The 17,898-nt window shown below is 34.2% G+C and overlaps 1 long non-coding RNA gene across 1 annotated transcript; it reads right to left on the minus strand.

Moving 5' to 3' along the window:
• Nucleotides 1-3,835: 3,835 nt before the first annotated feature.
• On the minus strand, nucleotides 3,836-6,804 carry LOC141822499 (uncharacterized). Its single transcript, XR_012601266.1, has 5 exons — nucleotides 6,607-6,804; nucleotides 6,287-6,519; nucleotides 6,119-6,173; nucleotides 5,334-5,414; nucleotides 3,836-4,241 (listed from the first exon to the last, which is right to left on the minus strand). It is a non-coding gene; the product is annotated as an uncharacterized LOC141822499 (long non-coding RNA).
• Nucleotides 6,805-17,898: the final 11,094 nt, after the last annotated feature.

Genomic DNA, 17,898 nt, shown 5'->3' on the forward strand with positions numbered 1-17,898 from the left:
AGGTATAAATATCGCATAACCCTCTTGATCATGCCCGCTCCCCACTTGATTAGTAGTGGTTTGTTGATAGAGCGTGTGTAGCTTTCCTATCGTGTGCCCCAGTTCACTACACTGGGTGAGTGTCTGGGGATGGCGAGTGCAGATAGTGATCATGCATATAATATGTGCATGCATTTGTTGGTAGTTGTCTTTTGCATTTATGATTGTTGCACTTGTGGGTATATGACTGTGGTTGTTGCACTTGGTTGTGTTTGTATTGCATGATATCTGTTGTTGTACGTAGTATATTGATTTTGTTCATTATGTTGATATCCTGTTGCCTTATCCTATATGTTGTTGTGCATTTTTATTCTAGTATCCACTGAGTATTATATACTCACTACCCAGATCCTAGGATTTCCTTGTTTTCTCACTAGGTAGCAGATAAGGACGTTGCTTGGAGCTTGGAGGTCTGCCAGTTTGTCCCATATCATCTCATAGTTGGAGTGTTTGTCGTTATTCTATATGTTTTGTTGGATTTCATCGGAGAGTGGTTTTTGGCACTTAAATTCGCATTGTATGAATTTGGACCATGCGTTTATGATTCGCATGGTATGGATGTGGATATTATATGATTTCGTTGCGTTGTATATGTTTTCGGAGACTTGTAGAGTTTATCGTTGCTTTGCTGTGTTGCTTTACGACTTGTACATGTTGTCATGATGGTACAGTATGTTACCTGCATGTGTTTGGAATAGTTATGGCCGTGTGAGCCTTTATTCAGGTTGTTTAGCGATACAAAAATTCATGTATTGTATTGTTGAGCGGCCAGATAGGCCCTATGTTATTATATACTGAGGAATGTTGAATTTGTTGGGTGCCCAAGGAGGTCCACATCTCCACAATGGTATGATATTATCCACTTTGGGCCTAAATCCTTATGACTTTGTTCTTAGGCTCTCCCCAAAAGGCCTCATACCAATGGAGATATCTTTCATCCTTTTAAACTCATGATCTTTTCCATGTGTTTTAGATGTGAGACTATATTTGCACCCTTGCAACCCAACAATCCCCCCCCCCCTCAAACAAAGGACCACAGACCCCCCTCAAACGGAAAGTCTCCGTTTGATGTCCGAATCCTCGACCCACAATAACTTTCTGCCCCTCGATCCATCCTGACCTACTAGGACTTCCTGCCCAGCCGCAACCAGGACTTTCTGCCCCTCGGTCCACCCAACCTACTTTGACTTCCTGCCCAGCCGCAACCAGGACTTCCTGTCCCTCGGTCCACCCGACCTACTAGGACTTCCTGCTTGGTATCTAGTCCTCTTGATTCAGATACGGGATCATCTACTTCCTTTATTTAAGGTTTAACCCACATGGTTAGATCTGGATCATAGCTCTTCTAGCGGTTAGTCCGATGAAGAGCGGCCTCGCTCTGATACCACTTGTTGGGTCCCCAAGGAGGTCCGCATCTCCACAATGGTATGATATTGTCCACTTTGGGCCTAAATCCTCATGGCTTTATTCTTGAGCTCTCCCCAAAAGGTCTCATACCAATGGAGATATCTTTCATCCTTTTAAACTCATGATCTTTTCCATGTGTTTTAGATGTGGGACTATGTTTGCACCCTTGCAACCCAACAGAATTGTTACAGCGGAGATGCTGTCAAAATTTTTCGGACAGCCATCTCCTGGGACGTGACAATTATTTTGGTATTAGAGCCAAGATTGCGAAGTCCTTTTTAGTTCTTTTGCTGTTGTCGTGACATTTCTGGTTTATCTGATACCAATTATTTTGGTATCAGAGCTTAGAATTTCTTGTGGATTTGTCATTGCATTTTTGGTTTATCTGATAACAATTGCTTTGGTAACAAAGTATATTAAGTTGAGTCCTAGGTTATAAAATACATATTATTTTGTTTGGATTTCTTTTCGTCGCATTTTGGTTTACTTGATCTAGGTTGTGGGATGGGACTGACAACGACATAATTCTCCAAGCATTGTAAGTAGAATTTCTAGTATATTTATTCATTCTCCTAGAATTTCGTAGTAGTTGTGTTACTAGGTATTATTTAAATGACCCCTATATAAAAAAAAAGAAACTGAGGGTGTGGTTGACCACCGAGACGACCTGCTACTCTGGTGGAGTCAGAGATTTCTGAGGATGTTGTGGATAGTCGAGAGCAGATCCGTAATCCTCCAGTTGGGGGACAGGGTTCTCGAGCTCTGGAGATGATATATAGTTAATTCAACTTTCTTCGTCTCGGTACATGTGAATTCTTTTGGTTGATTTTCTACCAATTGACTTAAATTGTTAGGTATATTTAGAAGTGAATGTATTATTAGACTTGATGTTAATCATTAAGATAATCGGAAAGAGAAAGACCATTTTCATAGTAACAACATTATATATGGACAGTGGGAATGTAACTGTGAGGAAGATGAATTAAGTCAAACTAGCCGAGAGTTAAAGCGTATACATAATTTTTCATGAGATAGGTTATGAAGGGCGAAGTGATGAAGGTTTCAGTAGGTTGGGAAGTGCATCTTAGTGTCTACATGTTAATTAATATATGCTTTAGCTAAATGTATATATAAATTCTTTTTGGTTACATGTGTAAAAGAAGTATTGGAACTCTGGTAAATATTAGTTGAGACAAAGAGGAGATTTAGTTTTTCAAAACTGATTAGACTAGAAAAAAAATGAGATTTTGCGTGAATAAGTTAATAGTCATAGTGTCAAGCAAAAAGTGGCCCAGCAGTGGAGGTTATTGTCAGGAAAATGTATGACTTAATATTCAGAAAACACTTTTTGCATTCAAGATGGAAGGCAATCGTGTATTTATTGGATTTTTTTTTGTTCGACCATCGAGACATTTGTTGAACTAGAAATAGATCTAGGGTTTACTTTCATTGAGCACGGGATTCTATAGTTTAAAAACATCTTACAGTGAGAATCACTTTAATTGGCTATTTTAAGGGACGATTCTAAATCAGAGTTGGTATAAGAAAGGGTAGGAGTATAAGCTGAGATTAAATCTTGTATCATCATGGTATTACGTTATGCTAAGAGGATAAGTTGTTGTACTAGCTAGATGGTTAATATGTATCTGATAAGTGGTACCTGATCCCAATATATATTGTACTGTGTCGGCAAGTGATTCCTCCTTGTCGGTTAAATCTTTTTGATATAACATGAATAAAACATAGCTGGCAAAATTTAGAAAATCTCAGAGTAATATTTTACGTAATTGAAGTTATTTTTCAACAAACTTCCATATAGCTTAGTCAGATATTACCTAACTGTATGATCCAAATGCTGGGAGTTCAATGAAACTTATGACAGTTTATATTGCACATGACTAATTTTATCATGCTTACACCAATACTATTAGTTTAGTAGTAGTTTCGTCAAGATTACATGTGTCCTAGGTGATATCTACTAGTGGATAGAGTTAGCCCTAGGTGAGATTATTAATTTCTTATTGGAGCTTACGGTCAGGAATCCTCAAAGCACAAGAAGGTGTTGTTTGAAGAGTATCTAGAGGATAAAAATGAGAGTGATTTGATGTTTTGAATACTGACTTGTTCTTATGTGGTGTAGAAATTTATTCATCTGATATTATGCGGGCTGACATTTTTTAGGATAAAAAAAATGGGTGTGTCTTGATGTTTTGAATCCTGACTTTTTCTTTTGGGATGTAGACATTTATTCATCTGATATTATGTAGGTTGACATTTTTGATTTAGTTGGATGACATGCTATATGGTTCAATTGGTCTTATGTCTTGATTGGTGAGGTACTTTGTCACGTCCTGGGAGGCCGTTTGAAAAATTTCGACAATATCTCCCTTGTAACAATGACATTTCCTGAATACAAATATACATATACAGGCCTACATGGCCGCAATAAAGACTACACGTCCTTCAACACATAGCACAGACACACAACAAATAAAGTAAAAGGCCCACACGACCAAATACTATTAACCTATTACATATACCCAAAAACCGAAACATGTATACGACAAATTCACAAAACAACACAAGTTTAGCAGCAAAAACAATATCAAATCCACACCACAACCACGCATATAAAACCAATCTAAGATACACACCATACACTACAAGTCCACGAATAAAATCCACACATCAAATACAACTAGAAACAATACCAACCAAATCATATAAGCTTTCCTACTGTGAGATGGAAGTAGCCTGGCAGAATCTCCATGCTCCAAGTAAATCCTATCTGCTACCTGGGGAGGAAACAAGGCAACCCCAGGGTCTGGGTAGTGAGCATCAGATACTCAGTGGGTACAGGAAAGAAGTGCATGTAAAGATAAATATCAGCAGGAGTTATAACAACAGAAATACAGAAGATATTATACAATCTCTACCGTGGATAAATAAGGAAAGGTAAATATTAATCAACAGGTAACAGGAATCATGGTAATAGAACATGATATATCAACTGAGGTAATAAAAGAAGATCAATACTATGTGACAGGTATATGAATCATGTAAAATCATGCAATGCATGTCATGGCATACAACGTAACAGTCATGTATCATACAAGTGCAACAGTCATATATCATACAAGTGCAACAATCATATAACATACAAGTGCAACAGTCACATATAACGATGCTGCAAACAACAATGTAGTATAATATAACAGCAAATGCATGCTAGCACCCACATAGGTAGTGCTTTAATGATTGCACCCACACAAGCAGTGCTAAGATGATTGCACCCACACAGGCAGTGCTAAGATGATCGCACCCACATAGGCAATGCGTCGCACCCACACAGGCAATGCGTAGCACCCACATAGGCAGTGCTATAATGATCGCACCCACACAGGTAGTGCGTAGCACCCACACAGGCAGTACTATAATGCTCTCACCCACACAGGCAGTGAGAGGTATAACAACAACAACAAGCAACAACACCTACTTCTAGCATGTAGATGTTATGATGATCATCTCAACATGTAATAGTTACAACTAATCAGCATGTTCAATAGGAATCAAGATGTGTCAACATAGGTCAACGATACCAATTTGAAACTGTACTATCAATAGATAGATCAATCAAGGTCAGCAGGCATGTATCAATCAACAAGTATCAAAAGGTATCAATTAGATAACACACCTAAGTATCAGGAGTTTCAACAGGATAATATCAAACCATATCAAAGGTCAACTAGAAAGTATCCAACAACGAATATCATAAGGTATCAACTAGATAAATGGTACAAGTAGCAGGGGTATCAACAGGATAGTATCAACAACAATAAATCATGCACTGAAAGAACACCTGTAGTGACCAAGTGCAGGGTACCCACCTGAATCAAATGATCGTCAACAATAGAACCCCCAGAAAGTGTAACACTCCGTGTATATTAGGACCAAATCAAATCAAGGTCCTGAAATGAACAACAATACAACACTTAGCTTAAATTATATCTAATCTAACCTAATCTAACAATAGCTATTCAACAATCACATAACCCTCCAATATAAACTCCTAATATAGACTAAACTCACACTTAAACAACCGAATTCACCTAGCTTCCAATATTCACACTTAGGTTAACTTTAACCTAGCTCCCTCAATGTGCCTTTAACATCCCATTAAATCAAACCATTATAATCCCTAATTCTAGGTCAAACCCAACCAACAAACACTCCAACAATAGCTAAATAATAAACCAACGAACCCTATTAAGGTTCCTAACCGAAATCTTTACAGGAACAGATCAACTACATAATCAAGAGCAACTCAATTATTCAATTGAAACCCACCAAGTAAGGTCAATCCACCAACCCAATCAATTCCCACAACAACGATCCAACATCAATCTCAATCCAATCAAACAGTAACCGATTCTAGGTTATAACGATCACTAAACACCTAATCCAACTACACACAAAGCAAGAATCAAAATCAAGTCAAAAACTCCCCTCAAGATAGGATGGCGCTGCTCACGAACAGATCCCATCCTCCACAACTGATCCAACAGGATAACTCCCAACATATCTAACCTTGACAACTGATCAACCAAAACCAACTAATAGAATTCATCAATTCACATAATACTTACCAAATACAAGAACTATATTAACTAACCTTTTGACAGGCTATGGAAGAATGATCTGAGATCCAAGAACTTCTTTGTTTCAAACTACAACCAACAAATCAAATCCTTAACCGAACCGTCCAAGATAAAACAGAACCATAAATCTGACCAAAATTCATCTGTTACAACTCCTAATTAGATCAAGAAAGGAGACTCACCTTTCATAGAACCCTAATCAAGCTCCTATTCTTCCTTCAATCAACGTTGTTGTCCTGCACCAAGTTGTTTCCACCGATCGGGAAACCAGGGATGGCGGCGATGGTTAGATCAATGCTTGGATCGACGGCGTAGGGTTCTGCGAGAAGAGGAACTTCCCGCTTGAGCCACCTTTGGTCGAATGCTCCGATCCTCTCCTCTTCACGATCAACGCCACATCAATCCCCAAATCATTCTGTAAACCCAAATCCAACTTCAGAAAATCGGAAAAACCTAAAAGATCCAAGAGGAATCCCTACGAAACAGGAATTCGGGCTCTTACTGGAAGTATCCTTCAATCCCGATCTTCCCTATCCGCGCTGATCGCCGTCGATTGTTGCCGCCACTGACCTGCTTCCAGCCCAGCCCCGGCGAGACCAAGCCCTCAGCGGTTGAACCCCTGGTCGCCGGCGATTCGCCTTGCTCTCCTTCGTCCTCGGCACCGGCGTTGAGGCAGCGAGTAAACTCGGCGTCAGCGAAGAAAGAGAGGCTGCGTCGCGAGATCGGGAACAATTGAAATCGCGGTTACTGTTGTTACACCGGATTCCTAATGGGTTCGGGTTAACGCTTTTTAAAACCATATCCTTTAATCCAATAACCATTAACGATTTAATTGGGCCTTATTTGGGCTGGCTCATTTGATCTTTGATTGGGCTAAATTAGGCTCTAAGGTATTGTTTTAATTAGGGCTAAATTTTCGGTATTTTACATGTTAATATTGTGTGGTGTGGTGCTAGTGGACATGATGCTATAAATCCAAAAATAGTATGTTGGTAATATTTTGAGTAACACTAGAAAATCTTTAAAGTGATTGTAAAGATTGCAGTTTAGGTTGGAAGATACTGATTTAATGTCTCTTGAATTGTGGTAGTTGGTGATAGAAGCTTGAAGTGGTAGGGTTGATTTTGTGATCGATCAAATAAAGCTAAGGTAAAGATGTGGTTAGGTGATGATGTACTACAGCTTACAAGAGATAGTGGCGTTGATTTTATTGTTAGTAGTAATTTTGTTTGTGGTTCTATATCTAGTCCACCTTATAGTGATTCCTTGAACTCCATGCTGAATATGAGTCATTGAGTTCTTATGAAATGTTGGTCAATTTGATATATATATGAATTGCAAAAAAATATCTAAAATTTTTATCATTTGAAAGACATAAATTGGTTTCTCTAATTAAACCATTTTTAACTAATAAATATATTATATTTATATTTATATTTTTCTATTATGTTGGACTGTTGGATCATATATATTTAAATAATAGTTTCATCAATATCATTAAAAAAAAATTTTATCTTCCTAGTGTATTAATTCATCTTTTCTCAATTATTATTATATTCTTCATTAATATTAATATTTAGCCAATGAGATATGTGATCCTTAGAAAATTCTTGACAAATTATTTTGTACTAATAAAGTATTATCTTCTAACTAAAATTCAATTTGAGATCGAATAAATTCTTCTATTTTTCATACATTTTGCATATACAAAATCATATTTTCTAATAAACATATTTTTATTCAAATAATATAAAAAGAAAATATAGGTCCCTAAAATTTTATCAAAATAAATATGTTTAAAATTAAAAAAAAAAATACAACTTGATTTATGCCTTGTACTTTCAATTTAATAATACTTTAAAATTTGACACTATTACCTGAACTAATATAATAAAATAATAAATAAATATTAACTTTTATTTAGATTGATTAGAATGAAAATCTATAAAAATGATGAGCATCTAGACAAATAATTGGTCCAAATTTAAAAAACTATATAAGATATCGTTCTTTGACATTAAAGAATCTAGAACCCTATTCGACAGTGATTCAGTTACAAATATCAAAAATATAGAATAATACACTATAACAAAAATGAAATAGCTTATGATTTATTGTAGATATTAAAATGAGAAACGTGATCTTAAGAAGCATGAGAACGGCCGATTTAGCTTCGATTTTTTTACTTTCCTTAATTACTAGGGTTTCTTAAAGAGGAAGAAGAGGGCTAACTAGAGTTGTCAAGTTGGGTTAGGCCCGTCGGATTAACTCATCCTATCAAATAATTTAAACGGATTAAGTTGAAATTTTATTAATTCATTTTAAGACGGGTTCAGGCGGGCCACCATATGGGCCCACGACCTGCACGGGTCAACCCATGGTGGACTTAGGTTGGTATGTGGGTTGAGGAAAAAAATTCTTTAAAAATTTAAAATTAAAGTGGAAAACTCAATGAGCTTGTGGCCTTGGATTGGCCTGTGGATTGAGAAAAAAATTTCTTTCAAAATTAAAATTAAAATAAAAAATTCAATGAGATTGTGGGCTTAACCTACCTAATCACAATTCAAATTTAAATTTTTTAATATTTTCTATATCTAATTTTTATTTTTTAGTAGTCTTGTAAATTGGCCTACCTAACTCACAACTTACCTTAGGTTGGGTTGGAAAATTTTCAACCTATCAAGATGATGATCAGTTGGACAACCCCGCCCAGTCATATGATGAGTTTTTGATGAGCCGATCCACCCACCATGAGTTGACTCGTTTGATAGCACTAAAGCTAACCATTGCTTTGCATTGAATGGATGAAGAACCTTGCTTCCTATTGCTATTGAGGAAGAGGACCACTACTCTGCATCAAATTGATGAAGAGGCCCTACTACTTGTTCCTATTAAGAAAGAGGAAGGAAGAGCACAGAAGGGAAATCGTCGACAAGGGAGAAGGGCATCCTTTGAGAGTTGGATCACCAACAATGAAGGGGAAGGGCATGGGATCACTGATGAGGGAGGAAAAGGGTGTGGGATTACCAGGGAGGGAGGGGAAGAGTGTGGGATTTGATGACTACAAGGGAGGGGAAGGGTGCATGTTTTTGAGAGATCAATGCGGAAGAGGAAGAGTCGGCTATGATTAAAAAAATAAGATATTAGTGTGGAAGAAGAAGGTCTGTTGGTTTAAAAAAAATAAAGTATATAATTAAAAATAATAATTAATTAAGGAAAAATGTAATATAAATAATATTAGGACATTAGGATTATTAGGGGCCCAATAAAATAGAGGGCCTTAGCCATAGGCCTTATGCCTTGAGCCGATCTTGAGGTGCCACGGAAGAGTTGCTCACTATCAAAGGTGGAGCCACCCTTGGGTTAGGGTGAGCTCCAACCCCACCTATTTTTTAAATAATAATAATTTTTTATTTTATTTATTTTTCAGCCCCAGCACAAACTCATTGGTCATTCCCGTTAGGCCCCTCCTCCTTCTAATTTTTAATCAATTGTCATTGAAAAACTATCGAAAAGGGGTGTCTAATCCTAACCTAGGTCCTATTGCATCGATTTGTGGCTTGAATCAAAATATTTGAACAAGACATGGTGAAAATGAACCCTAGTCCGTGTAGATCATACACGAACTGTTCTCCTTCAATTTTTGTCATTTCATCGGTGATTTCCTAGAGTTTCGGTTGTGGGTTGTGTGTATTCAAACCCTAGATTTCCGACCAAACCCGACCATGACCACCAACTCTCTTTGAGTTTCCGATAAAGTTAGGTAAAACCACCACGTGACCACCTTCCTACGACCCAAATTGATTTTGTTTCATTTTTGAGGAGTTTTCAACTTGATCCCAAATCTTTGGTTTGAGTTTTTCAAGTTGTTGATTGTTAGAAATTTTGCCCGCTCAATTTAACTGTGATTTTGGGAGTCTTGAAGCTCGATTCCATCTTCTATTGGTTGATTTGCGAGTTGCCTCGAGTGAGAATTTTATCCATTTGATTTAGTTCAATTTTCAACTCATATATTGCACTAATATTGTTTATTAGTTGGTTTATTATTGTAGGTCTTGAAATTATGTGAATTTAACATAAAATTTGATAATTCTATAATTATGTCAAATATTTAGTTATGATTATTTGAGTTATGATAATATTGAGTGATGATGTTTATGAATTTTTAAGTTTGGATTTTTAGATTTGTTGTTGCAAATTTTGGGAAAAATAATCCATTGATTGTGATATTTGAGAATTATTGATGTTACAATTATTATTGAATTTGTATTGCAATTTTTCTAATTAGAAATAACTGAAAGTTGAATAATTGTGAAGTTTGGAAAATAATTCTTTGTTGAGAATTTTTTAGATTATTAGATTTTTCTAGTTAGGTAATTTCTACATTTATTCACTTTAATATAGAAAATTCAGAATGAAGAAAAAAACTATCAAAAGAGCATATATCGACAAGTCAAGGGCATTCTCCATCCAATATTGATATCTCAAATTTCAATAATCAACAACCTAACAAATATCCTATAATTGATATTTCTGTTAGTTCTCTTGAACTTGATCCGGCATTACATACTCTGATATGGAAATATCTTGTTAATAAAAAGAATGAAATTAGATGAACTTATATTAAAATAGAGGCATATCAACCTATTAAGAATGAATCCATCGACAAAATTCGTTAAAAGTCAAAATCGGCAATTTCAAAGTTAAATTTACTTGGTAGTACTCTCCTTTGAAAGATGATGCATTTTGCTTTTCATGCTTCTTGTTTAAACATAAGGCTATTGTATTAAGATTTGTGAATATTGATGGATTTTTATAATAGTGGTTCTTTGCCGTTGTACATATGACTGCTACAACTGCTGCAAGATGCTCTTGGTCATTACTTGCATATCACAACATGTGGAGACAAGGATATGATGGTGCTAGCAATATGTGTGGCTCTTGAAATGAATTACATGCTCTTTTCTTGAAAGATTATTCATGTATATATTATGTACATCATTTCAATCATCGACTTCAACTAGCATTAATTGCAGTTGTTGAAAAAGAGGTATCCATTTGTAATCTCATTAATGCATCTCCTAAATGTCATACTGAGTTACATTCTACTCATAGAATTTAAGTTGTGCATATAGTAGCTAATGGTGAGCGTGATACTGATAGAGGATGTAATCAAATTTAAAATTTACTACGGCTTGAAAAAACTTGTTGGAGTTCTAACTTTGACTCAATTGACAACATAATTGATATGAATAGTTCTATGATTACCATGTTAGAAAGCACGATGGATAATGAGTCTTCTAACTCCATCTGTGGTGAAGATATTGGTTTGTTAATTGTGATAAAGTCTTTTGATTTCCTTTTTATGTTACACTTGATGAAAAAGATAATGAGGATAACAAATCTGCTTTGTCGAACATTGCTCAAATATTTTAAATGTAATGGACTATGTTTAAACTACTAAAACTTTGCTTCATACTTTGAGAGAAGAAGGATTTGTTCTTCTAATTAGTAATGTGAAAGAAGTTTGTGCCAAGTATGACATTAAGATACCTCATATGGAAGCTCATTATAAATCTGTTATAGGCCTTTCTTGTCAACAAAATAACTCAATCACATTTGAGCACCACTATCGATTTGATGTATTTACTGTTACAATAGATTTTCAAGTTGAAGAACTTAATAGTAGATTCAAGGATGAGGCAGTTGAACTTTTTAAGTTTAGTTGTGCTTTCAAACTTAAAGAAACTTTAAGCTTTTGTATCCTCTCAATGCACAAGATTCACACCACTTGAGAATGCAATTGGATCACTATAAGCTTGATATTACTAATCATGATAAATTTCAGAATTTATCAACTATTTCTAAATTATGTCGAAGATTAGTTGAAACAAATAAGGAACCTACAATTTGATTGACAGGTGATTTTTTTCTCATTTATTATAGTTTATATATTATAATTATATCGTTTACTTATATATTGAATCTAATATATTTATTTATTGACAGATTTATTTACCTTGTTTTAACTCTTCTCATTTCTACAACAACAATACAACGAGTATTTTTAACTATGAAACTTGTTATAACAACTCTTTTCAACATGATGAAAGAAGAGTTTTTAGTAGATTCTATGAGATCATCTACGTTGAACGGGAGTTGATTGGAAACATTGATAATTATATATATAATAATTAATCAATTTGATTCTATGATTTTGAATGTATTGAATATTAAATACTTTTATTCTATATTTTCAAAAAATTAATATTTACATTCTTTTTATTTTATTTATAGTTTTAAATTAATTAATTAATTATATTAATTATAGTTGACGGTCAGTCCCAGATAGTTTTGAATCCTAATTATGCTCTTGCTCGCCAACGAGATGTCACAGAGCTAGAGAGTTGCACTCGTGATGATTCACTGATAGAGCACATAGAAGAGAACAGAAAAGTGGGCAAAATAGTGAATATGGTACACAATCTCAATAATAATTATTATTATTATGATTGTAATAACATTAAGAATGGTAAGTCTTTATCAATTAGAATCAATTTGTGTTTGTCATCTTGGACTATTATTTTTATCGTCATTATCCCTCAGCAAACTAAATTGGAGGTGTAGAACGTTAACTTTGGTTATTATTGTATCAAAGTATTATCTGGATAACGACTTGATGAAGATGTCAATAAGTTGATCCTTTGTGGATCGGAGATATAAGTAGGGGTGCCCACAATCTCGATTAAATCAAAATAACTGACCAAACTAATTTAATTAGAAAATTAGATTCAATTAATTCAGAAATTTGATTTTTTTTTAAAAATATATTGATTATTTTGATTTATTCAATTTGATGTCAGTTATAAAATTCAGTTAAACCAATTAAACAAAATCAGAGTTTTAAAAAAAATGAACTGATGGCAATCTGATGCGTTATAATCAGTTAACTACTGGTTTATGTTTGTGATAGCTTGAAGAAATATATAGTCGAATGATGCAGTCAATTGACGTCCATAAATTAAGCATCATAAATTTAGGAATCAATGATACATAATAGTCGATTGCTAGTGGAGGAACAATCGAATGTTGATAAAAGGAGGGGTTATTGTAGTTGAGTTTTTTTTATTCTAATGATCATACCAAGAACATTTTAGCACAATATGGGTAAGGCAGGTCGTCTCCCGTAATAATCAAATTCTGAGTTATTGTTGTTGATAGATCCTTTTATAAATAAAGGTCAATCTTTGTGATTCCCGTTGTGTCACGTGGAATTTGAAACCATTAACGTAGTAACCAGAATATAATATCGCTCACCCTGAAATGGATGAAAAGTTATATAAAAAATTAACAGATTCAAATTTAATCAATTTTATAATTTTAACCATCTTGAATTAGAAGCACCAAATGGTTTGTCAGGAAACTTGAAAATAGAAAGCAATGATCAATTCGTATCATCATAATTTCTGGGATTCTTGCGATGTCTCGTGTTGACATTATTAGCAAAATAATATGAGCAGAAAGAAATTCAATTATTCGAATATTATCAAAAATCTTTCAAAGGGATACATTCATCTATATTGAACAGGACCACCTAATTGTGCCTCATAAGGTAGGTGAACTGGTAGATGTTCGTTACATAATATATATCAAGCTTAAGCATATCGGTCGTCATAATACACCTTCAAAAAGTCTTTGCACGAACAATGACAATCATGTTCAGGGAATTTTACCTATTTCAACCAACTACATAGTTTGTTTACCTTCTCTGTCTAATGTATAGCAAACCTTTGGATATTTTTCTGTTGTTTCATTCTGATGTAATTCAGGTCTGTTAACCAATACTTTTAAAATTATGAACATTCATCACTGTTGCATTTTTATGTCGAATCAATAAAAAAGTACGGCAGGTCCCAAAAAATGCTTATTTTCTTCCAACCAATGCACATCCTGACAAGTTTGTTGCAATTTTGTAACTACAATATTCTTTAGGAAATTTTTCTTATTTCTTTAGGGTGTTCAAGTGGCAAAAATTTACGGTGATTATTAAACCAAGAGACCTTTCCACTGCATGGTAATGAAAATGCATCAAACTCTGTCATGCAATGTGGACATGCTAATTTACCAGATGTGACAACATTTCAGATGCTGGAAAATCACTAATTGTCCATAATAAAGCAGCGTTTTACTTGCAACATCATAAGTCTCGAATCCTACATTCCATAAATCATTCAACTCGGCAATCAGAGGTTGCAAGAAAATATCTAACCTGGAATCAGTACAGTCAGAAACATAAATTTATCTTTCATGCACATCCATAGCGGTAAATTATAAGGTGTTAAAATAACTGGACAAGATGAATATTGTTATCCTAACTGACCAAATGGTTGAAATCCATCTGCAGAAAATCTCAATCTAACAACGTGGTTCCATCAAATGTAGGAAATATTGTTAATGCAGGGGAATCATAAGGATGACACATTATTCTTGCATATGCTGATGATGATGGAAGCATAAGAAAATTGATAGTTAAGGTCCATGCAATATTTTTCTTTTTCTTTCCTGCAATGCGACTATGATGCTTGTAGCGAGGGTGACCACAAATTTTACAATCAATCAGTTCACTGTCTTCATTCTAATATATCATGCAATTGTTTACACAAAAATGAAAATACCAATTTCTTTGTACTGTAGAAACTATCGTCATTTGGTGATGAAACAACTCTAACATTTGACAAATGTCATCATAACATGCAATGTGATGTTCAAAATTTTAGCTGATAGTTGGGAATATGTCACTGCCTTTAACATCTCTTCGAGGTGTTGGTACTTATCTACACAAAATTGTGATTGATTGCATCAGATAGATGTGAATGAAGAAGCAGCCGAAGTTCCAAGTACTAAAGTACCTTAGTAGTTTGGAACAAAACTACAGATATGCAAATATATCCTCATCACGGAAAACTTTATTTCGACATTTGCAATGATTGACGGACAAAACTCTATTCCATCGCTAATCGGTCGTCTAATCTAATCGATAATAACGACAGATTAGCATACATGTGATCTCTATCCATCCTCTTGTTTGAAATCAAGCCCGTCACTTTATTTTACGATCACTGACGTCATCTACTTTCAAGTTACAAACGCTAAATTTTCTACATAGTGTTCCAAGTACTTTCCAATTGACTTAAATCAAGTCCTAAATTTAAACTAAACCACGTATAAGCCCTAAATTTGAACTAAATCAAGCTTAACTCAAATATGTAAACCATATTTATGCAAAAAAGTAGACCAAATTTAAATAAACATATATGGCAATATACACTGATTCAGAGGTTTGAAATACAAAAACGTTTAATCTATTTCACTTAAGTTTAGCTATACCGCATTACCATACATTCAAATAATAATAGAAGGTTCCATATTCTTATACTCTCATCTCTCTCGTCATCAGACCACCAACTAAGGCACACAACTCATGCTTTATCACATACATGTATGCGACTGACAATTACTATCAAGTTCCATTTGAAATTTGATGGCATGAAATACTAGTCATATGCATGAACTAAATCAAGCCCTAAATTTGAACTAAATCAAGCCCTAATTTTTAACTAAACCACGTACAAACCCTAAAATTGAACTAAATCAAGCTTATTAATTCCAAAAGTGAATTCTAAAATTTAATTACTATCTGCCGAAGGAGACTGTGTCGGCAGTCAAAAATGGCCAGAGGGGTTACCTTTGGGGAGAAAGCCGGGAGTATGGAGACTGTGCCGGAGCAAAAATGGCGACCGAGCGTTTAGGGAGAGCCAGAGGAGACTGTGACGGAGCAAAAATTTTGCCGGAGGAGACTTTGCCGCGAGGATCTGCCGGAGCGACGCTGAGGAGCGATCGAACGTTCGAACGCCGGAGGAAGAGGCTGAGGGAGAGGCGGAGGGAGAGCGCCGGAGGGAGAGCTGGAGACCGCGATTTCGTCGAGAACTAGCGCGTCGGACGAAGATCGCAGAGAGAAAGAACGCGCGGAGAAGAATCAACCCTAAATCACGATTATAACGACGGAAATTTAATTTCGTCGCTATTTAGCGACGGATATTTTACTTCCGTCGCTAGTTAGCGACGGAATTAAATATCCGTCGCTAACTAGCGACGGAATTAAACTCTCCGTCGCTAATTCATAATGGAAATATTTATCCATCGTAGATTTTATTATTAGCGACGGAAATTTATATTCCGTCGCTAATTATAGCAATGGAATAAAATTTCGTCGCTAATTCCATCGCTAGTTCATGATTTTTTTTGTTGTGATAATAATAGTAATTATTATTGTGATGACGCTTAGCATGATAAATCTTTATCAATTGAAAAATATTGTTCTTGGAGTGTTATTTTTTTCATAATTATATCTTAGTGTTATGACTAAATTCTGGGATTAGGTTAGCAAATATATTTCCAATAAAAATTGAACTGTTAAATAAAATAATCCAATTTATATGCATGATTCCCAAAGATCGATGGTACCATGGCAAATATTTTTATTTCCCCCAACCGGTACCATGCAATAAATAAATAAAAACGTAGCACCATAATAAAAATCCTAATTATCTCAATAAAATTTTTAACAGCCTCTTATTTTAAAATATTAAAATTAAATAAACTCTTTTTATAAAACATTTCTAAAAATTATAAAAATTAATAATTTAGCTAACTATCAATAATTTTAAATAAAATTAGAAGAGTTAAGTAGTAGTATGCATGATCATATATAGACTGTTACAATTTAGTTTCACATACAATAAAACTTAAACACCTATAATAAAATTTAATAACCTATAATAAACTTTATAGTGCTTAAAAATACAACTTTAAAGCAGAAATAATTTAATAACATCTATAATATAATTTGATAGTATTTATAACATTTAAAATACATAACACCTAAAATATAACTTGTACTTAAAGACCTATAATATCCGACGAAAAAACAAATAAAAAATATGTTTAAAAACTTAATTGTACTATCATGTAAGTATAAATAAAAAAAATCAAAGACAAAGTAATATTCTTTAAAGATTGGATACACTACTAATAGCGTTTCTCTATTTTTTTTTAAAAGAGAAAATTAATTAATTTAGCATGTTTGAAAATTTTCTTACCCAGCACATGAATTATTCAATTACGTTTTTATATTCTCAACATTGAAACAATAATTTTGTTGTGATATCATGTAATAAGCAGATTGCAATGTATATCAAAAAAATTTTAAAGTAATTTATTTTAACATATAATTTTATATTCAATTAGGTTAAAAAATAAATTTTAGACTTGTAAATTAAATTTTGTATTGTACATGCAATCTAACACCAGAGACACAAAGATAAAAAATGTTAAAGGAATGTGCAAATATGCGAGCTAGGATATATAAAATAAGAAATAAAATTATACTATTGAGAAAAAACTTTTGAAAATATATTAAGATGATATAATATATACTTAAGTGATCAATAAATATCTTAGTTAGATAATATTAAATCATAATAAATATATTTATTAATTGATGTAATTGGGAGAATTCGTTAGAGTCGAGTAGCCTGCCTGAGTCAATTAGCCTACAGACATCCTCAAGCAGAAACATTCTCTCTGGGCCCTAATCGAACGAACTCTCAATCCAGTACTAGCCCAAAGGAGCCACCCGAGCAGAAGCATTTTGATCGAGTTGCTCTCTTCGACCTCAACCTCTGACCACACATGACAATCGCGACTGTCGTATATACCCTACAATCTATAATCG

Source organism: Curcuma longa, chromosome 2 (genome assembly GCF_044706935.1).
Source record: "Curcuma longa cultivar G26 ecotype Majalengka, Jawa Barat chromosome 2, ITB_CL_G26_1.1, whole genome shotgun sequence".
Classification (NCBI taxonomy): domain Eukaryota; kingdom Viridiplantae; phylum Streptophyta; class Magnoliopsida; order Zingiberales; family Zingiberaceae; genus Curcuma; species Curcuma longa.